The following is a 22,944-nucleotide window of genomic DNA, read 5'->3' as shown; positions in this document are numbered from 1 at the left end:
AATAACGCCCCACCCCGCAAACACACAAAGAAAAAAACACGAAATATCTCAGTGAACGCAAGAAATGGAGCGCGACACGTTTTCTGCAAGTGCGTATACATAGTTCCGTGTTTTTTTTATTACTCGAGCCAATACGTCTAGTGTCTAATGTTATTTGGGGGTCTTCCCAGAAGTTCTGCTCCACTAAGGCAGCAAACTTTTGCATTCTGCGTAATCATATATGCGGCTTTTGTGGATTGTTAATAACTGACATAAAACAAAACGTAAAAAAACTAAGTCTTTATCAACTTCGGTAAGATACTGACTTAAGGCCGCATTTTTTGCTGGGTTATCATGTATCTATATAAGTTTCTGAGCAAATACATATTTTTATTTTTAAGTTATGGCTGATTTGCATGTTGAATACGGCAGTTTTTTTGCCTTTTAGGAAGTAAAAGTAGGTTTTATAAACTAATTAACTAACTAACTAACTTACTTACTTACTAACCAACTAACTACTAACTAGTCAACTAGCTAACCAACTAACTTACTAACCTACATACCAACTCCCTCATTGCAACTAACAACTTACTAACCAAATAACGAACCAACAAACTAACCAAGTAGCTAACCTACAAACAGCTAATGAATTAACAGCTACTAACAACTAACCAAAAATCTACAAACGAACAAACCAACAAAATAACAAACTAAGTAACCAAGTAACTAAACAATGAACTTGCTAATTAACTAATTGACTAATACTTTGTTGACTACTGCATGCGGATTTTCTCGCAGTTGCAAAGTGAACCACTTTCTATATACTGTGAATTTGTTCGCGCATAAGCAGCGTAAGGATGAAAAAAAAAAAAGGATCACTGCACGCGTTCTACATTGTGTTCACTTGTAGTGTTACTTCTTTTTTGTACTCGTCTTGCTTATGCTCTAAACATTTTTACCTTGTTGAACCAATAATGTCCAATTCCTACCCTTGTAAAAATGTTCACGGGGTTCTGCATTGGTTGTCACTCCTGATGTTATTTGCAGCGTTCAATACTATTTGTAATGACGGAGAAGAGCTAGTTTTGAACAGTATTGCCAGTTGAATGGCCTCAGTTGGATGAACAAACGAGGGGACCAGGTTAATGTTAACCAGAATGCCTTGCGTGGTAGCATCGTACACGTGACCATGAAATGTTGTAGGTTTAGATCCCGCAGAATTAAAGCGCAGTTTTTCGTCCACTTCAATTCATTCCAATATACGTTAGCCCGCTACAGTTAAAAACAACAATTCACGTCTCCTCTGCGTTTCTTGAGTTGATTGCCCGTTCGTTTCATTTGGCCCTGCCCAACACATAAACGAGCTTCTCGAAAAAGAATAACCCTTCTTCAATTTGTCCAAGCTAGACTAAATCACTCCATATCATCCTTAGTTAAAAACAGCGTGAAGTAGAGACGGAGAAGTGTTCATACAGGACTCGTGTTGCCTGCGTGCATTGTTGCCTGTGTGCATTGTCTTCTGTGGACATTGTTGCGTGCACGTTGCCTCTGTGCATTGTCGACTTCACGCTGTTTTCAACTATGAATTCGTACAAACTGGCTCGCATTCATTTGCTGATGAAATCGGGCTGAGTTTATGCTTGCATAATAATTTGTAGTCATCATTTTCACGTCTGTGCAGAGTCGCACCAATATAACTTTACATTACATCAGGATTTCTTTTTTTGTTTTAATTACATAAAACAATCACGCCAATTATGTTTTTAATAATAGTGACCAATCGCTAATCCCCTAAGGTGTTGGAACGATTAGAAAATAAAAATTTATAACAACCTGTACGTAATATGATGTCACAAAGAAATGCATGTCATTAAGTAAAAATGTTTATATTTGCTAATGTTTCAATATTTCTAAGTATCTTTTTCCATGTTGTCATTTAGAGTTTTAATGTACTGTCATAAGAGGCCCTTTTACAAATTAGTTGTAAAACTAATTTGTAAAATTTCTTATTTGTAATCTATAAAGGTGTAGAATACTTGTAGGTTGAGAAAGATACCAATACAATATGAATCGAAACGAGAGCTACGCTTACGTAAACCCGTGGAGCAAAAAGCCAGGCGAAGGCGCATTGGAACGCCAGGCGAGGCTGGTCGCAGAAGCCGGTTGCGCCGCCGACGTTGTCTTCCGTCGCCATCGTACACGTGGCCCAGATTCGTGCGGCGCGCTTACGGATGTAATGGTGCTTTGTCGCCATGACTTCTCGTCGGGGGTGTAGCTCAGATGGTAGAGCGCTCGCTTAGCATGCGAGAGGTACTGGGATCGATACCCAGCACCTCCACTGACATTTTTTTTCAGTGTCTGTGAGATTTTTTTTTTTTTGCATAAGGTCAACGAGATTGCACACAAATAGTGGTTTATGGTATATTTTTCAGCAATGGGGGAAAAACGATAAAAACAGATGAACAAAACACAACGAAGAATCTTGACAGGGTGACTGGTTGACTGTTGCACCTACTTTAGTCGTTTAGATGGATGAAATACTTTCATGTTTACATGTGTAACACTCCGTGTGACCGCATAATTTTGCCGGAAGATCAAAAAGATGTCACGGGGTGGTTATGGTGAAAAAAGAAGTAGCCGGACTGTTTAAGAAAAAAAAATTATTGGGGTACTTGTGCTTAGGAATTGAGAAGTAAAAGTACAAGTACTGCACTCTGCATACCGGTGACTGGTGGGTGAATGAAAGATGAAACCCATTTATTCATTATCACCAAATGGGCCATCTTCCAAAATTTGTAGATACATACATATATGTTACATACGTCTACGCGCATGCACTCCGAATGCACATTATCAGATAAGTCTGCTTGCCGTCTGCTCGGCGTCTGCATAAAATCGGCAGACCAGGTCTACAGAAAGGTCGAGTCTACAGAAAGGTGACTGATAGGTCACGCGTGGGTGACAGAAAGGTGAAACCCATTCTTGTAAGGGTACACTGATAACCGTGATCTTAGACTTCAACCGTCGGTAATATAATGCAGCAAGGAGCGTCGGCTTCTCTACGCACGTGGCATCTGATACACAGCCGTGGCTACGTCTGTGTAGAGCGCGCGAGGAGCCGGTTCTCGCTCTGCGGGGCGAAACCTCGTGGCAGTTTCGGGCCCTGAAGTGCTGTATAAGAAGAACGTGCGGCCTAGCTGTTAGGCTGACCACATCAGAGCCCGAAACTGCCTCGAGGTTTCGCTCCGCGGAGGGATAGCAGGCTCCTCACGCGCTCAACACAGACGTAGCCGTGGCTGTACAAGCCTCCGTTTTGGTGGTTTTGGTGGCCGCGTCAGTTCCAGAACAACTTCTGCTGTTCTCGTTGTGCGCTCAAGCTTATCAGAACAGTAGTGCTTTAACTTGGGCCAGTAGGCGGGAAGTTGTAGCTTGGTTCGTGGCTGCGCTAAATAACGCGAAGAGGAGAGGCGCCCGTAGTGTGTGTAAGTGTCAACTGTTGTCCGTGTTTTTTTTTATTAACGCCATGCATCAAGTCATCAGGACCTGACCTATTTGTGGATGCTTCTAGACAATCTGGTGCGTGCAATAGGTTCTCCCACGAAAATAGAAAAACATACCCTGCGATAATAATACTGCTCAATACGATTCCTGAAGACAGCTTTGCGTTGAAGCAAAACCAACTCTGACAGGTATAATAATAATAATATTTTGAGTTTCACGTCTCAAAACTACGACATGATGATGAGAGACACCGTAATAAAGAGTTTCAAAAATTTTGACCTTCTGGTGTTTTTTGATGTGCACAGAAATCGCACAGTGCACATTAAACTGCGTGTTTAGCACAAGTGGCTAACGATTTACAGCACTTGATACTGTATACCATGGGAGAGCATAAAGTCATCCAGTGGGCCACTCGTGAAGGGCTAACACTCGTGGAATGTCCGTTCGAACCAAGGAGATTTTCGAAAAAATTGCTGGAGTGGAAGCTCCCGAAATGCTTTGCCAGCATTAGGGAAGCCAGCTTTTGCCCCCCAAAGATCTCAGAAACATGCCATTTTCTGGTGGTGCCCGCTCACACATCAAGTGGCTTTGATTTGATAGTCTGAAGGCCACGCTAATGATAAATTAAAAGACAGTTGTTTCCGAAGAAATAATACACAGAGACTAGTATTGGTGACTTAATTCGAGGCTTTCTAAATAAAACTAGTAACGCAAGGATGCACTTAGAGCACTATCTGACTCGAAAATGTTGTCACGTTGAACTCATGGGGCATGCGAGGAAAATGCTTCTTCTCAATCTCTGAACGTCAACAGCTCATCATCGTCATGCCCTATTACCTTTTGGTACGAACGCAACAGAGTTGTCCTCATCAGGACACATTCAATGAAGCCCAGCCGCATCAACTACTCTGGCAGGCATTCCGAATTTCGGAATAATACTTTTTTGAATGACTGCTGAGCTAAACCGTAAAAATGATTGATTCATCCTGCCCGCAAAATAAATGAGTTCTTTAGTTCAATTCTCCTCGAGAGGGTTTCAAAGAAAGCGCGGTACATTATTAGTGGACTTCTAACGCCTCAAATATTTGTCTCGATTACATTGATCTTTGACAGGGCTCCTGACCCTCTCAGACAGGGGTCGGAGGTATTTTGAGACTGCTGGCCGAGTTCCATGAAACTGACTTAGGGGGAACCCCATGAGCAGACAGGAAAGCGATGGGGTGCTTTGCACCAAAGACAAAATTCCACGTAATGGCAATAATTTGCAAAACTGGAAAAACCATAAATATTTTCTGGAAGAATATCTCATGGTTGCACTTTACAAACGTAGGTTAGAAGCAAAAAACACACACAAAAAGAAAAATAGCTCTTTCAGTGCCTCTTTTGGTGCATAACAGTCTCAGCCAACTTGGAAATACCTATCAGAGGGCTTAACTTAGAACTTCCTCTTTGAACGAAGTAATATTTGGCAAAGTTTTTTTTCGATGGAAGCACTGTGCTTGCACTTCCCCGGAAATCTTTATAGCAAGGGGCGTGACGAAAATTGGACATGAAGTAGAAGACGGTTGAGTTTCAGCTCAAAAGCCTCCACGCCTGCAAGCATGTCAGACACGACACTCGCTTTTTCTTTGGCGCAGGTTCTTCTCTGACCTAGCGATTGCACGAAGAACTTTTCGTTCCCCTTTTTTATACTCGTGCAAACAAAGAATGTGAAGACGTTATATGGCGTAACGTGAGGAAAGGGTTACCATGCAAATCTGCCGTTGTGTCACGTAGTTGAAAAAAAAAAGGATAATACAACAGATTTACAAGAGAAAAATGATATTACAACAAAGACAGTTCCACGAATGGTCCCCAAAGCAACTGAACATACTCGCAAATAAAGTTAGCCATTGAAGCCTTGGTATAGGCACTACTTCACGATATTTTCCTTGTTTCTTAGTTATTTTTTTTGTCGTGCATCCAGTCCTGCTCCAGCTATTATCTGAATTACAATTGCACGATATAAAAAAAAAAGACATACAGGATGCGTAAATGTGTCAAGACACGAAGCGAGTATTGTGTTTGACACCGTGGCGCTCATTGTTCATGAAATGTGGGGACGTTTAAAGTTGTGACATTACAAGAGTGATGTTAAAATCAAACAATGAAGCACACACAGCGTGATCACCCTTTGGAAGCGAAGATAAATAAATAAATCTTGCGGAGAACAAACAGCTGCTGCGCGCAGTGTAGACCGTATAGACGCCCCGCCTCAGCGTTATGCATCTTAACTAGGTCACACAGCACACGTGAGCCGCATTACCGACAAATACGCCGGTGCAACGAGCGTCCAGTTCCGTCGATAGCTCAGTTGGTAGAGCGGTGGACTGTAGAGGTTCTCACCGAAAGCGGGCATCCATAGGTCGCTGGTTCGAATCCGGCTCGACGGACAGTATTTTTTTTACATTTCAAGAATCGCATTCTTTTTTTTTACTTGTGGCTTTCAGATTTTTCGTTTTTCTTTCTGTTTCTTTGTCACTCACCGTTCCTGCCTTTTTTTTCTACCACCTTGCTGTACGATACGATAATTTAAAATGTAATAGAATGCAATACAGTACAGTACAGTACAGTACAGTACAACACAGTACAATAAAATACATTGCAATTCAGTATGATACAATGTAATACAATACAATACAATACAATACAAAACAATACAATACAATACAATACAATACAAGGCTACGGTACGTTGGTTACGTGCCTGAATAGCCGAGGGATTATGACGCTGACCACGTACCATATCGTGGAAACAAGATTCGAATCACGTTGCCCCAAACATAATTTTTTCGCCAAAGGTTTCTCACTTCCTCATTAGGAGAAAAAAAAAAAAGGACGGAGAAGATGCACACTTCTTTGTTATGATTACAATTTCGGTTCGTAACATTTTACGCCAAGCTAGAACAGTTCTGCTTGTTAGAAGGAATGATGCAGTATGTTTTGTGTTTCTACGTGTCTCGTGCTGACGCGCTTCCCTCATGAGCTACGAAAATTCTAACCGCGTTCTACTAGTAAGGCTCCATTCCTATCCTTGTGAAGTTGTTCAATGCGTTGTGTGTAAGTTCAAGAGGGCGCATTGACACGCTAGCTGGTAGTGCTACGTAATTCCGAAAATTAGGCAACGCGTTCGTTCGCATCACTATATATACTTCATCATTAGCGCGACTCTTCGCACCACTTCCTGAACTACGCATAAGTATTCACTCATTAATGAAATCTATCGTAGCGTTGAAGGCCACTAAAAACCATCCAGAGCCAGTTCAGATTGTTGAACGGCTTCAGTCACTGTCCTAGACAGCAGGACCATAGGGAGTGAGTGAAATAACATTATCTATTGAGTCCACGATAGACGTGAGTTAACTCAGCGTCACCTGGCTAGGCCCACTATAGGGGACGCCATGGCGAAAGAAAATTTCAGGTGGAACGGGGGGGGGGGGGGGAGGGATCGGGTCCGATGTGCCAACCTCTAGATACGCCACTGGTGGACAGGGGGTGGTGAGTTAGAGAAGTTCCACCCCACCCCTTCCCCTCACGTAAAGTTTCGCAAGTTTGGATGTGCACGTATACAAATGTACGAAGGAAGATAATCTAATATCAAATTTGTACTCCCCTACCCCCCCCCCCCCCGCCCCCGCTCTCTGAATACATTTTTTTTTTTGCTACGTTGCTACGTCGCAGGTCGGAGTTATGAAAATAAATGAGGAGACAATGGGAAAATTAATCAAAACAACACCTCTACTGTTCGAATACCTTTGCGTGCTTTGCGAGGCGAAAGGCTTATTAGAATGCAGGGCGAGGCTGGTCGCGCAAGCCGGTAGCGCCGCCGGAGCTGTGTTGAGTTGGCACCGTTCGTGGTCTAGATTTATAAGGTGTGCTCGCAGGTAAAAGGGCGTTTTGTCTCCTCAGTTCCTCGTCGGGGGTGTAGCTCAGATGGTAGAGCGCTCGCTTAGCATGCGAGAGGTACTGGGATCGATACCCAGCACCTCCAAGACGCTTTTTTTTTTTCATTTGCGTAACATCCTTTTTTTTTATTTGAATAGCTTGATTGCACGTTCATTGTGGTTTATAGTACATCTGGCGCTAACGTGACAGACATGGTGCCAAGGGTTGAAAGCAAGACAACAAAGACCAGATGGTGCTATCATTTTTTTTTTTAAACCGCCTTTGGTGTTTCTACTGAATTCATTTTTAGTTTTTCTTTAGTTATACGAAGTAGATGAAACTTCGCGCGAGAAGTGTTCAGCACAGCGGCAAGATAATTTCAGACATTAAAAAAAAAAGATGTGACGGCAAGGAGACCGAAGTCAGGCTGCTAAATACGAACATCTATCGGGTAAACTCGGGACCGGGAAATGAAAAAAATAATGAAAACACAGTACTCACGGATTGAAACAATTTAGAGATTTATGGCTAAGGAACACCCATACTTTCGGTTGCGTTGTTTTCAGTTGAAGTCGTATCGGTGTAATCGCAACTTGAACGCGCAGATCACAGCCAAACAATATTTTCAGAGACGAGATTCGTATCCACACGATGTTCTTATCTCGAGTAATGTGGTAAAGCAATCGTTAGACCGAAAAAAATATTATGTCCTATTTAAATCCTTGAGTACTTTAAGAGCAATACACGCTGCACACTGATAGTGACATGCACTGTCATTGGCTGTCCCTAATCTGATCAGCGGTAAGGCGCATCATGTATGAAAACCAATATCATGTAAAAAAAATAAAGCGCTGCGTCAACACAAGTTTGTCTGCGGCGGCTGTTGTGGAACACACCCACGCGCTGCCTCCACATGGTCTCCATGTTATGGAGTCAGTCATGCGTGAACTTATCGCCAGGTCAAAACACTTGAACAGCTGCGCTCACAATTCGATTTAGGCAGTAGTGTAATCTTGGTGAATTTCTGTTGTCGTTTAGTAAAAGAAAGTTTTTTGGACGAGTGGACGGAAGCACGTGGAGACATTTGTACACCCAAAATTTCGAAATTGAGCCAGTGTAATTCATGCAAATGCTAGACACAATTTTACACAGACTTTATTCAATGACAATGCGCTGTATACGACAGTATGGAAAAAAAGCCTCTAAAAGAGCTAAAGAGAGGTAAAGATACGAGTGCAAGGTCTATCCAAACAGGTCGCGAAAACTCGGGCGAAAAGCTTTTCAAAAGCTATTGCCAGCGACATCAGCATGCGGAGAGATGGTGCTACGATTGAAGCACGACTATGTGTGGGGAAACAAAGAATAATACAGAAAAGCTATTGAAGCGATCACCGTGTTTCACCAATGACATTTCTTTCCCCAACAAAATTATTTGGATTTGATGAGCAAACAATTTATGACAATTTTTTTTGTTATTACGAAAAATCTTTTTTAGCACAGTCTGCTTATGCCAATATTATTCAGTGCAGCCTTTGCCTTGCATGAAAAGGAACGCTCGTTAAATTCATCTGTGATGGCACCCACCTCTCATGTGTTTGAGTGTTCCTCATTTGCTGCGTTTTCTGCTGTGCGCGAAGTTATAAGACGCGTTTTATCGTTAGTGAACGTCTTGAGTGCATGTGCCGAACCGGCCTCGGAAGGATGTGGATTATATTTAACGGCGAGTGCTTGCGTCGGTACCTGCAGACCCGATCCGTTCCGCACGGTTGCAGTAGCAACAATTTTTATTTTTTTTATTTTCTTATCCAGAAGACGTCACCAGGCATACAATCGTATGCCTGGTGACGTCTTCTGGATAAGAAAGAAGGGCAACAGTTCGGAATACTGGGATTTTTGGACTTTGATGCACCGGCGTTCCTTCGGTCCGGTTCCCCTCTTGGACACGCAGTGCCTGCTACTATTCGTGTTAATAGCGAGCCAAGTGCACGTCAAGTTATCCACCGTGCTTTGATTCGGATGACTGCATTGGCATACTTAATGGTAATTTATTGGAGCATAATGCGAAACATGGCGCCTGGAGTGTCTACAAACATTTTGTTATCTTTACCACTGCGTGCAGTGTAATAATTTTGAGTTATTGTGACCGGTGAATAAAACAGTAATGTCATAGTTTTGGCGTGGCTAGGCATATTTTTCTACGGTTAGAACTGAAGAACACAAGCACTGTACGCGCTATAGAACCTGCGTATGCGCAAAGCGAATACGCAGCGCGTCAGATATTACAGGAGGGCTGTTGGTTACGCTAATCCAACTGCGAAAGATCCCAAGAACATCGAACGAAAGTTCCAAGAATAACTTTTCTTGTAAAACTGCGGCAAACTGCATGATAGTACACTTGAACATCGCCATCTAGTTATGAGCCAGTGTTAGGTTAGCTGGCGATGACTTGAAGCGCACTCGTGAAAAACTCACCGGCGATCGCCTTATAGCGGGAGTCCTTAGGCATCAAGGTCCTATTAGAAGTAACTTGAAATCAAATTTCGCGCTAGTGCCTACAGGGGGACGTCACTTGTTTACCAGCTATGATGTCACATCTGCTCCATTTTTTTTCTTCCACCGGAAGTACTACCTCCTCGTAGAGAGGGCGATAAGCCCTATAAGCAGCCAATCAGGCCTCATTTTTAAAGAATGGGCCTTTATAGAACCTTCGCTGTGTGTGTTTAGAAAAATTGTAACGGTATAGAATATTTGGTATTTTACTATGGAAGAGCAGTGAGCCATTGCGGTTACACATAAAAGAAAAATTCAACTTTTGGTTCGAAATGTTGGCAAACACTATTATAGTTATGTGTATAGAAGAACTTATTCTCAGAAACAGTGGACATCAATATAACATCCCAAAATAACACAAACATCTCCACAAGAACAGAACACGCAAATACACAGAAAACTTTCTTATGAAATGATATATATATATATATATATATATATATATATATATATATATATATATATATATATATATATATATATATATATATATATATATATATTTACATGAGACGTAAAAAACCACAGCATGTCCACGGAGTGAATGATGAGTAGGGTGAAGCGTCCTTCCGTGCATGCGTCCATGTGTCCGATCAGGTTCGAGAATACAGGCGGCGCGCGGGTAACGCCGATGAGACGTGAGCTAAGGATGCCGAGTGCAAGCGTCTTCAACGCGTCCGCCGCTCTGCTTCATCCATGCCCCACCAACGATCCGCCACTTAGGCCGCGTTCACAATGAGCATTCCGGCCGCCGAAAGTGCTCCGAATACGGTTCGGCGGCGGCGTGATCCGCCGAAAAGGCCCTCTCCGCGCCGATCGCTCTCGGACCGATTTTGCGGCGTCTGCCGCCGAATCGGTCACCGCGGACCAATAAGAGCGCTAGTCAAGGAGTTTTGAAAAATGGTGGCCAAGCCCTACTCACTTGTTATGCCGCAGTGCACGTAACTGAATGTTGAAACCAACGGGAGTTTAACCTACTCTGTGCCGACTTCGCCTCCGTATTTCGTGAAAGAGGTGACCGAGCTTGCTGTTGTCGTGACCGAGCTTGTTGCAGTCTTGCAGAGCAAAACGAACCCACCAACGCCACTGGCGTCGGTGGTTTTTCTGCTCTTCGTGTATTACAAGACAGCCACTTGCCAGCAAAGTAAGCAATGCTGTCTTTTCTTGCTTCTTGCGTACGAGAATCGTCGAAGTATACACCACCGGATAGCGTAGTAGCGTTTGCGAGCCGCGACAACAACCGGGTGACAGCGCATCCATCCCGCGTTCGCCCCGTAGTAGATGGCATATTCAGCGGCGCGGGGCGCGTCCAGTGCGAACGACGCTGTGTTTCGGCGGCAGGGGAATTTCAGTCGCTGTAGAAAGCGGATGTTTCAGTGTGAACTAGGCATTACGGCGACTATCCAGCAGACTGAAAGAGGCACTCGTTCTCCGCTTACTTAGGCACAGCCCATGCAGCAGCCAATCGGAAAGTAAGGAAACAGCGCCATCCAGAGTATCCTCACTCAACGGCAGTGTCTATGCACTTCTATGAGACAGCGTAATCTATTTTACATTTCGAAAGATACTGCCTTGTTTTCTTTCTCGTCTTTTCTATCGGTTACGCGCGACACGTGACAAGGGTAGACTAAGAGAAGATTCGCCCTAATATGTATATGTAGCATATTTACATGAAATTTCTGTCGGTATTGAACAAATATCAGCCTAACAAAACCAGGTAGGCCTAGCTATGTGTTTCGAAAAAGTGGTGAACGACTTAGAGTACTTGGTATTCTATTATGGGAGAGCATAAAGCCGTCCCGTGGCCTCACAATGGATGATGCTGTTTAGAAAAAGTTAATAATACTATGTCGAGAAAACAAAGGTTTCATAACATTCCAGTAATAAGGGCACATACACTTTGACACATCTATGTACCACGAAAAACACCACTACGTTACAATGAAGACATCATTCCCCTAATATACATGACATTGTTGGCATACATTCACACAAGAACTCAATGCAATATTATGATACAGTTATTGGTATAACAATACCATAGATGCAATGAAGCACAATCGGTTACAGACTAAATCATGAATAACTACTCAACGGAAGCTGCTCAGCCCCACGTCGGTCGAAAAATGAGTTGTACTTTTTGATCTTTTATGTTTAAAGGGCACGACCAATGCCGCAGGAACTCGTGCTCCCCGAAGAAGAAAAGCACCTCAGAGAAGAGCGCGACGATCTCTCGTCTCATTCAGCCCAGTATCGACCTCAAAGCACGCCGGTGGCAATTCGCAGCTACGGCTGAAAAGCCCCGCAAAGGCTGAAAAGCCCCGCAACTCTTAGAAGAGCTGAAAAGCGTACACGCGCAAATCGGCCGTTGGACACGAACGTTCGCACACCCTGTCCCGGAAAACCCGCATGGGCCACACGCCAAAAAAGGTGGGTGACCCCACATTCAATCGTCGCATGTCGATTGGTCCCAACCATGACGCAGTTGGGGCAAGTGGAAGTGAGAACCGCCTGCCATCGCTGCAACCGATCTGGAGTGGGGAGTAAACCACAGCCCAATCGCCACACAATATCCCGGAGATGCCCTGGCAATACCGCTGCAGTTATTGGTTTTCAAGGATGGTTCATTATACATTGACGATGCTGGGGCCCCAAGGGCCGTAGAAGGGCGGCTATTGTGTCTAGCACTTTAGATTCGACAACCTCTATTTTTGGGCACATAGCCTTCAAACGTCGGTGAAATACCAGAAGGGCTCCATACAAAGATGGTAATTCAGTTGATTGGGGACCTTGGTTAACTTGGCTAGCCGGTAGGAAGCCTCGTAGTGACGGACCCAGATGGTAGCGAGCCAGTGTCTGAGCGGGCGTGCCATCATTGATTAGTATTCGTAATAGATTTCGGAGGCACAATGTAGACGTTTTGACAGAAACGTCGGGGAATACAAAACCGTCTTGATCTCGTGGCTGAGCTAACGTCGGAAGAGACAACAATCCTGTGCCACCAGACCAAAAAAAAAAAAAGAACTGATGCAGCTTTGCACATTCCTGGGGACGTGAAGCGGCGGTTTAAAAGAATGGCAAATGTTCCAAAATTTGTTAAGGTACACCGTTTGATAATAGTAAGTATCGGCGTTCTAAGGGGGAAGTTGAAGTGCCTGACTCCTTTTACATCCATTGAAAGATTTTGTACAATGAATGACCAGATGCGCTCCTGTACACCAAATGCAGTGAAAGTAACGCCCAGTATTGTAATGTTAGGACGCCCCTGTAAAGGCGACGTGATGCTGATACGTCCGTTCGGGTTGCCAATAAAAAAATACTGATGTTCAAAAAAAGTGTATCCTTACGCTGGAGATAATGCCGAAATGATGGAAAGTATCAAGAGCATGCTGCAGTGACTGTCATTTAGATATATAAAGAATAAGTAAGCCTAATCTTAAAAGCCTCAGCGTGGACATGACTTTTCCTTTTTCTTAGGCGGAAGTTGTTTCCTAACCTGGAATTTTCCCAAAGATTTTTTCGTTCCCCTTTTTAGCCTTGTGCAAATTAAGGAAACGGAGACGTAACCTGGTTTAATGTGATGATGGGGGGGGGGGGGCATGAAAAGCTGCAATTACTTCATGTAAATATACAAAAAAGATACTTCTCTCAATTAAACTAAAAAGTTTCTGTTACTACATAGAAACTTTCGTGAATGGCCACCGAAGCAGCTGAACATACTTGCAAGAAAGTTTTACCATTCAACTTTTGCTAGGCCCTACTTCATCGTGTTTTCTCCCTTCCTTCGTTCTTTTCCTTTTTTGTTTTTGTACATCCTTTGTACTTTTTGTACATCCTATGTTGCTCGAAGTATTGTCTGAAATACAACTGTTGAAGGAAATAAAAGAGGCAGTAACAATGCAGTTACGTGTTGGGTGGCGAGGCGAGTATTGTGTTTTCATAAAATGATGTGACATTAGAAATTGTGACGTCAGAAGCGTTATACAAAATTGGAACAATGAAACAGAGAAATCACGATCGCCCTTTGGCAACCAGAATAAAAAAGGAAATGTTGCGATGAAGAAACGGCCATACAAGTAGGCCATACACGCCTAGCATCGCCGTTACGAGTCTTAACTAGGTCGCGCAGCGCGCGTAAAACGCATTCAAGAAAAATGCGTAGGCACGCCGTACTCAGTTCCGTCGATAGCTCAGTTGGTAGAGCGGTGGACTGTAGAGGTTCTCGCCTGAAGCGGACATCCATAGGTCGCTGGTTCGAATCCGGCTCGACGGAGTGTATTTTTTTGTGATATTTCAAAGTTGCATGTTTCTGTTTGGGGCTGTCAGCTTTGCGTCTTTCTTTCTGCTTGGCTGTCCCTCACCGTCACTTATTTTTCTTTTTTCTACCACCTTGCGATACAGGAAATACGGTATGTTTAGTTAACGTGCCTGGATAGCCAATAATAAAGAAAAAAATTGCAGCATATCCACTTAATGACTGATGATGAGTGGGCGAAGTGTCCATCAATCCATCCGTGCTTCCGTCTGTTCGTCCGTTCGTCCGTAGGTGCGCCCGTCGTTTGTTCGTTTGTCCATCCATCCGTCGTTTCGTCAATCCGTCCGTCTGTCCATTCGTCTGTCCATCCATCCATCCATCCATCCATCCGTCCGTCCGTCCGTCCGTCCGTCCGTCCGTCCGTCCGTCCGTCCGTCCGTCCGTCCGTCCGTCCGTCAGCGTGTGCTTCAGTCCATCCGTACGTGCGTCCGCTCGTACGTCCGTCTTTGCGTGCGTCCATCTGTCTGTCTGTCTGTCTGTCTGTCTGTCTGTCTGTCTGTCTGTCTGTCTGTCTGTCTGTCTGTCTGTCTGTCTGTCTGTCTGTCTGTCTGTCTGTCTGTCTGTCTGTCTGTCTGTCTGCGCGCCCGTCCGTCCATCTAATGAACACTTCAAGTACCACCATCTCGCTTATTTTTATCATATATTCATCAAATACAAGTACCACCATCCGACGGATAACTCAAGGACTAAAGCAGAGTATGTAAGATATTTCTGCTGTCAGCGATTTGTCAACACGGAGAGCGTGATAACGACACCGTACTATATTTTTCGTAACATGTGGAGCGACATGCAGATATGTGCCCGAGGGTGAGTATATGTGCCACTGGTATGCGGGTATGTGCCACAGGTTACGCACTACGACAAGCCACGCCATAAAGAGCTTCGCCCCTAAAAAGCCTGGATAACTGAGTGATTTGACACTCTTCACCGGATAGCAGGAACGCGGCTTCAAATCACTCCGAGTCTTATAAATTTCATTTTTTCGTGAAGATAATCTCTCTTTATCTTTGTTTAGAGAAAAAAGAGAACGAAGAGCGTGCGCACACCGGTTGATGATGATTATAATTTTGGGTTGCAGCATTGCACACTAATCGAGAACAGACTGGCTGTGAAAAAAGGGTCGGGGGCACAAAATGTTTTATGCTGTGTGCACGTGTTTTGTGCCTTCGTCCCTTGGTAATGACCCAGAAATATTTTACCGTGTTCTACAAGCAAGGCCGAATGGCTACCCTTGTGAAGTTGTACAGCGCGATATGTGTAAGATCAAGATGACACATTCGTGGGATAGTTGGTAGTACGTAATTCAGGACATCTGGCCCCGTTTTCCGTTGTGCTCTTTTGCCATTTCTGTGATTCTTCCGGCCACTGTCTGAATTATGTAGAGGTTGCCACTCATTGAAGCAATTTAGTGTAGTGTTGAAGACTACTTCAAAGACCATCTAGAAAATTTTCGATAGTATTATTGATGAACCGCTGCAGTCGCTGGCGTAGACAGTAGGGCGTAGGCAGAAATAACTTTTCCATGAGCCGGCAGGGGGGGGGGGGGGGTCACCTTCTTGATTTCATGAGCACCACCTTTGAAATGGTCATTCTCGCTCTGTAAGTCATGGCAAAAGAAAATTTAAATTTAAGGCGGGAAGCAGGGGGGGGGGGGGGGCACGGGCCCTACTCTCTGGATAGACATCGAGTGGGTGAGTTAAATAAGTTTCACTCTACCCCTGTTCCCAACCGTCTCCCCTTCACATAAAGTTCCTCAAGTTTGCATGTGTAGGTTCGAATCCCGGCTGCGGCGGCTGCATTTCCGATGGAGGCGGAAATGTTGTAGGCCCGTGTGCTCAGATTTGGGTGCACGTTAAAGAACCCCAGGTGGTCAAAATTTCCGGAGCCTTCCACTACGGCGTCTCTCATAATCATATGGTGGTTTTGGGACGTTAAACCCCACATATCAATCAAGTTTGCACGTGTATATAAACCCTCCCCCTCTCCCCCTGAAAAAAATTTTTTTTTGCTACGTCGCAGGCCCGAGTTATAAGAACAAACATAGCGATAACGGGAATGATGGTCGACACAACACACACATTCCTGTAATACCACTGCGTACTTTGAAAGGCGAAGGCTCATCAGAATGCGGGGCGAGGCTGGTCGCGAAATCCGGTAGCGCCGCCGGCGCTGTGTTGCGTCGGCACCGTTCGTGGTCCAGATTTGTCTGGTGCACTCGCAGATAAAGGGCATTTTGTCTCCTCGATTCCTCGTCGGGGGTGTAGCTCAGATGGTAGAGCGCTCGCTTAGCATGCGAGAGGTACTGGGATCGATACCCAGCACCTCCAATAATTTTTTAATGTGCATTTTCGTGACAGTTTTTTCTTTGATTGTCTTCATTGCGTGTCATTGTGGTTTACAGTACATCTGGAACTAACTTGACAGACACGGCGAAAGAAGTTTAAAACACGAAAGCAAAGACCACATGAAGCTACGATGAAGTACATGGAACTTTGCGCGAGCAGTGTGCAGCACAGCAGCAAAATATTGTCAGAAAATAAATGAAAAAGAAGTCACAAGGTCATGACAGTAAAAAATTAAAAAAAAACGAAAGCCAGGCTGCTAAATACGAACATCTATTATGCCAACATTGGACTGGGAAATGAAAAAAAAAAATAATGGAAGCACAGTACTCGTCTAATGAAATGTTTTAGGAATTTATAGCCAAGAAAAACCCATACTTTGGTTTGCACCATTTTTAATTGAAATCGTATCTGTATAGTTGCAACTTGAACGTGCAGATCACAGCCAAATAATATTTTTAGAGATAAGATTTGTGTCCACACGACGTGGTTATCTCGAGAAATGGGCTTAAACCAATCGTTAGACTTAAGCACATGGTGTTTCATTTGAATCCGTGAGTACTTTAAGAGCAATACACGCTGCACACCGATGGTGACATTCACTGTCATTGGCTGTAACTAATCTGATCAGTGGTAAGGTGCACCATGTAACAGAATGAAACGCTACGTGAACAGAGGTTTGTCTGCGGCGGCTGTTGTGGAACGCACCGACGCTCTGCCTTCATACGGTCTCGATGTTATGGAGTCAGTCACGCGTGAACTTATCTCAAAGTCAAACACTTGCACAGCTGCTCTCAGAATTGGAATCAGGCAGTAGTGTAATCTTGGTGAATTTCGATTGTCGTTTAGCAAAGTAGAGTTTACTGAAGCGGTATACGCAGACACGTAGAGATACTTATACGCTAAGCACTTCGAAATCACGTCAGTGTAGTTCATACAAACGCTATAGATACACATTTATGTCGAATATACTCAAACACTATGCGCTGCTACGAAACTGTAAAGAAGAAAAAAAAAACCCACCTCCCTCGACCTGGCTCGAGAACTGACCGGCCGAACAGGCGCAGCGCGAAGTCCGGGGGCGGAGAGGGACCGCATGATTAGTTAGGAAGAGATCACAAAACACTACAGGCTACGAAGGGTCCGATTTTCCCCGGCACATACCTCGCTCAACAAGCAGCAGGCGATGGCATGGCGCCTCTTACAAACCAACACGTTCCCGAACCCGGTAACTTTTCACTACATCTACCCAGAGATATACTCAGATTTGTGTAAGTTCTGCAATCAAAGGGCGTATCTCAATCATATAGTGTGGGCTTGCCTCTCAGTGATAGGGCAATATAAAAGATACAGCAATGGAGAGCAGTGGGAGACCGCACTGCTAAGCGCAGACCCAGAAGTGCAACTCAACGTCCTTCGGCAAGCCGAGGATGCCACCAGAGCTCGAGTACTCATGGCTGCCACCTAGGGGAAGGAGGCAATTCTTCCACATCTTGTCGCTTTTTTTTCTTTAATAAAGATATTTCCTCCCCGAAGGGAATCGTAAGGAAATGCGAATGCATCACAAACGCTACACAGACGCTGGCAGCACAAACGCTACCAATGTGGTTCAAGCGCGCTGCATTTAGGTTGTGGTAAATCACGTTCAAGTCAAGAAGGTGGGTGTTCCGGTCGATAGGTGCGAGCATAAGCGCGCGCGCCCGCAGCTGTTGCTGACAGCTGCCGACGCCGAAGCGTGACATGAGAGAGGGGGGAGCTTTGGTTGCTAGGGACGTGCACGCCCGCAGCTGTTTCTATGAGAGAGGGTGGTGGACGGATCCCGACGGACGCCTGACATGGCCCGACTAAGAAATGCATTTGCATTCAAAACATGTTCTCTCTCAAAGAGCTGAAGAAAATTGATTGATATGTAAACCCTCCCAAGACCACCATATAATTACGCGAGACGCCGTAGTGTAGGGCTCCGGAAATTTCGACAACCTGGTCGTCTTTAACGTGCACCCAAGTCCGCGCACACAGGCCTACAACATTTTCGCCTCCATCGAATATGCAGCCGTGGCAACTGGGATTCGATCCCGGCACCTGCGAGCTGAAGAAAGGGAATAGATGAGTGCCTTTGGAAGGTTAGTTTGCACTTTGAGCGCCACAGTTTTTTACATACGAGAAACATACATGAAACATACGAGAGTGACAGCCTGGGTCTGCGGAGTTCTCCACACTTGAAACGACCCAAGGGAACTACTCGGTCCGGCGTCAGCTGTTAGGTTTGCTTGTACTCATCGGTGTGCCGTCACTGGCGAAATCAGGAAGACAGATGAAAGTCGGTGCATTTGGTGACAAACAAATTGTGCTCGCTGATGCCTGCAACAGGAAGTTGTCGAAACTTCCCTTGATTGTGATGTCATGATTAAAAGGGGACACGCAATGGCACCAAGGAAAAAGCCTCAGAAAAAGGACATGTTTTTTGGTAAAATTATGGCGCCACCATGCGGGTGCAAAGACGACTTGCGTAAGTTAATCTGTACATGACAGAAATTCACACCTAAAGAGGAGACGAAATATTTTGTTGATGCTTTAAAGCGGTTTATTTATTCAATTAATAAATGCAGACAACAAAACTAAAATAAGTTCTTCCCGTGGTCAATCGGTCACGTAGCATGTTCTTTCACTCGTTTGAATTTGCCGCTAGTGAACTGACTAGAGCTATCTCTCGACAGGCGGCGAAAACATTTTAACACCCCAGTACGGCATGGCCTCCGAGATTAAAGACGCGCCGACCCACCGCGCGCTTGCAATCTCGGAGGCCATAAGCAAAGCCATTTGACTTTCTTTCACAAAACTAGATGACGCATAAGTTCTATAAGGGCCAGTAAATAAAGAAAAGTAAGACAATGAAGGGCACCTGGAAGGCTCGATCATTTGTGAATCAAAATAGTTTCGCTGTTGAGTCGATCGATCATAGCATTTAGCACATTGTGTGTTTTATTTACTTTTGTTGTTAGCGTCTTTCTTCCTCCAGTCAATTTTTTCCATACATGGTTATGAAGTTCAATGTAACATCAGGTAACTGCAAAATAATGAGCTTTATGAACAAAATAAAATGATTGATTTACTGCAAAGTGAAACCGAACAATGTAATGAAATAAACAAGTTAATTCAACCTGAAACGAAAATCAATTGTGGCAATGTTTATTTTCACATTCAGCTAAAACTTGTGCGCCACATGCTGATGGTTGGAGAGCTCTGAAATTATGCGACATTATGACGTCAGAGATCTTTACGAAAGCAAAATAGAGCTTGTGAAAAAGCGGCTGCTTCGCCTAGTTACTGCGGAACTTACTTTACTTCGTTTCATGAGTATTCAAGCAAGTTGCCCAGCAATACAGCAGCCCGCTTTACCGTTGTTCTTGTAGCTATTGTTATTGCACTATTTTTACGAAATATAAATAAAAACTCTTCTGCAATTGCTCCAAGCAAGGTAGATGTGCTTGCATTGATTTCTCCAGCATACAAATAAAAATTCAAAACAGCACTTTCAAATCCCAATCATGAGGCATTGTAAAGTTCCGATTTTCTTGAAAACTTTGACTGCGTCAAATATGCCATGAAAATAAACAAACGTTTTGAAGCGCAAATGACGTTCTATATTTTGACATTAAAGGGGCCCTGCAACACTTTTTTAGCATGGTCAGAAAACGCCGCCGATTGGTAGTAGAGTCTCTCGACAACATGCGAGCCAAATAATATAGCGCAGCACACGGCCTGGAATTCACAATAAATTATCAAACTCAGCTAAAAACGGCTTTCTGTTCTTTCAAAAATCACAGAATAAGCCCAAAAATCACTTGTAGTAAGCCCATTTATCACTATTGACTGATTTGAACATGGCGCGCTCTGTCTTTACAGGGATTGCCGCGGGAGGCCGCCACTTGTCCACGCGTAAGCGCGATTATACTGAAAAACCCGCGCATTCGAAGAAAAAAAGGAAGAAAAAGTGCTCAAGGTCAGGAGGCATGCATGACGTTTTTTTTTTTGTTTGCCCCTACCGTCCCTCCCTGCTTGGCTTTCAGCGCTTCAGTCAGGACGAGAGAAGAGAGAATGCGATTGCAGCGCGTGACAAATAACTCCGCTTGTACTGGACAGATTCTTAGAAATTTTCGCTGCGTTGATTTTTCGAGGCAATACGCTTTTCCGGTGAATTCATTTCCTGGTTATCCAAAAAAGTGTTTTAGGGCCCCTTTAGGGCTCAGTGCTCATGTTCACTGAATACATGTCAGGGTTTGTTTCTGGCGTATCACCGACTGACAAATCATGTTCACTGTTAGGGCGGCATAACATTAACTTACGAAATCATCTGCTGCAAACGTGTTTTAGTGCCTAGTAGGCAATGACAAGTACAGAGGTGGCTTCTCTGGGTTCTGCCGTGGAAGCGTTGCGCGGTGTCCGTATGTTCTAACGCATGCGCTCTAAATCTAACTCCCCTTTTTTGATTAGAACAATTTTATGATTCCTTTAAAGTTTGAAATAACGAAACTTTGCTGCGTAAGCCAAGTACGAGCTACCTGGCGCACGACACGCAGATTACGACACATGGACGCGACTTGTCAAGAACAGTTAACGTTGCACAACATGTTAGAGCCAGTTCCCGCACCTTCAAAACGGCGTGGAGTGGTACAGGGGATTAGTCGATTACCTGTCCGTATTCGGCCTTGTCGGAAGGCTCTAGTGATATAACAATCCGCATAAAAAGTCTTAGCTTACCTGTGATCCTAACTTTAAATACTTTTATCAGGTTCACATGCACATTTCGCATTAGTTTACATTCTTTTTATCACTCTTTTCTTCCCTCTCTTCTGAAATCGTTTTGTCCCCTTTCCCATGCCGGTACCGAGCAGCATGCCAGTGATATATACGTGCTGGGCAAAATCAGTTTTTCTAATAAGGTGTCCCTCTCTCACCGTATAGGCCAGGTCATGGTGAACCCTGTATACGTTACGAAAAGTGTTGTCGTGCGGTAACGTTCACGCATGCGAACCACTCAGTCGGTAGGGTATTACGATACTTTTTAAGTGCGGTAAAGCAATGCTATTAGCTAAAAACCTCGAATTTCGAGATCAAGCGTAGGTATATTCGCAAGTATCAAGAGAAGGAAGTATATGGAGAAGTGTCAACAGCCCACAACACATTGCACTTTGCCTCCGATTGTGCGCGCGCAAAGAAGAAACTGAAATTATCATGCCCATTGAGAGAAGCCTTTGGACGCATGATCGTTGCCTTGTGGAGTGCAGGTGCTCCAGTGGCACCTTGTTTCCATTACTGCCGTGTCTTTTGCCGAAATTACATCACAGACATTCAATGTTGCCAATAATTGTCGGAAGCCAGGTGGGACAGTCGAGGTAATTAATAAATTTTATGCGTAAAGGATATGCGCATCTATCCAGCCTGAAATTCGGTTCAGATAACGAAAACGTGCAAATGAACTTACAAATCGAATTTCATTGAGATGTATGACCTCGCCAAATTGCCGTTGTGGGCATACGAACCCCGGCCTTGTCAATTTTTTTGCTTTTTATGACATTTTCTCGGATGGTGTGATCTTCGTAGTCACTGCATGAAATATCTTTTTCTCATTATAGTAAACAAATCAAGAGGCTTGGGGTCAAATGCTGGTATTCGTTAGACACAATTTAACCTGCTATAGACACAGCAGATATTGAAGTAAACGAATGTATAAAGAGCATTATTTGAAGTTTATTATTACTACATGTGTAGTGACAACTTGAACCTGAGTTTGGATTTCACCTGTTCTTTAAAAGATAATAAATGTTCTCCATGCTTTACTTTCATAGTTGGGCTACTTTACGCCTATTGATAAACGTTTAAAACTCTTTTTCGAAAAAAAAAATATGACTTGAAAACAAAGCGCTGTTACTTTTATCTCGTCGAGATGTTTTTCATTCTAGTTCGAATTAATATATGAACAAAACTGATTAACGAATAAAAGACCTTCTGTGAAAGCAATACTTCGGTGGGTTTCGCAACTTATAGGATACGTAGGTTGTGCTTATAGGGCAAGATGTCAAACGTAATCTTCTTTTAACGAGAGTGGTATTTTTCTATTGATTTTTCCACGTATAATGTTTCACGCTGATTTTCTTGAGCAGCAAAATATTCTTTACCGAGAACCGTCAGACTGGCAGAAAAAACCCACAAAAAATACTAAAGGGATGTAGCGTGAATGTAGTTGCTTCATCAGCGTGGAAGTCAATGCACCTCCTGTTCGCTTCGAAGTGGACTGGAGTGCCGAGGTGCGGTAGCACCTTTAACGTTGCA

General features: G+C 43.9%; 5 non-coding genes across 5 annotated transcripts; all 5 read left to right on the top strand.

Annotated features, from left to right (window-relative positions):
• The first annotated feature begins 2,244 nt into the window (after positions 1 to 2,244).
• Positions 2,245 to 2,317, top strand: TRNAA-AGC (transfer RNA alanine (anticodon AGC)). The gene has a single exon. It is a non-coding gene; the product is annotated as a tRNA-Ala (tRNA).
• Positions 2,318 to 5,818: 3,501 nt separating this feature from the next.
• TRNAY-GUA (transfer RNA tyrosine (anticodon GUA)) lies at positions 5,819 to 5,912 on the top strand. The gene is made up of 2 exons: positions 5,819 to 5,855; positions 5,877 to 5,912. It is a non-coding gene; the product is annotated as a tRNA-Tyr (tRNA).
• Positions 5,913 to 7,437: 1,525 nt separating this feature from the next.
• TRNAA-AGC (transfer RNA alanine (anticodon AGC)) lies at positions 7,438 to 7,510 on the top strand. The gene has a single exon. It is a non-coding gene; the product is annotated as a tRNA-Ala (tRNA).
• A 6,623-nt stretch (positions 7,511 to 14,133) lies between these two features.
• TRNAY-GUA (transfer RNA tyrosine (anticodon GUA)) lies at positions 14,134 to 14,227 on the top strand. Its single transcript has 2 exons — positions 14,134 to 14,170; positions 14,192 to 14,227. It is a non-coding gene; the product is annotated as a tRNA-Tyr (tRNA).
• Positions 14,228 to 16,523: 2,296 nt separating this feature from the next.
• Positions 16,524 to 16,596, top strand: TRNAA-AGC (transfer RNA alanine (anticodon AGC)). Its single transcript has one exon. It is a non-coding gene; the product is annotated as a tRNA-Ala (tRNA).
• The last annotated feature ends 6,348 nt before the right edge of the window (positions 16,597 to 22,944 follow it).

Source organism: Rhipicephalus microplus, chromosome 8 (genome assembly GCF_043290135.1).
Source record: "Rhipicephalus microplus isolate Deutch F79 chromosome 8, USDA_Rmic, whole genome shotgun sequence".
In the NCBI taxonomy this organism is placed as follows: Eukaryota; Metazoa; Arthropoda; class Arachnida; order Ixodida; family Ixodidae; genus Rhipicephalus; species Rhipicephalus microplus.
The sequence above is the reverse complement of the archived record's forward strand: the minus strand, read 5'-3'. Positions and strand labels throughout refer to the sequence as shown.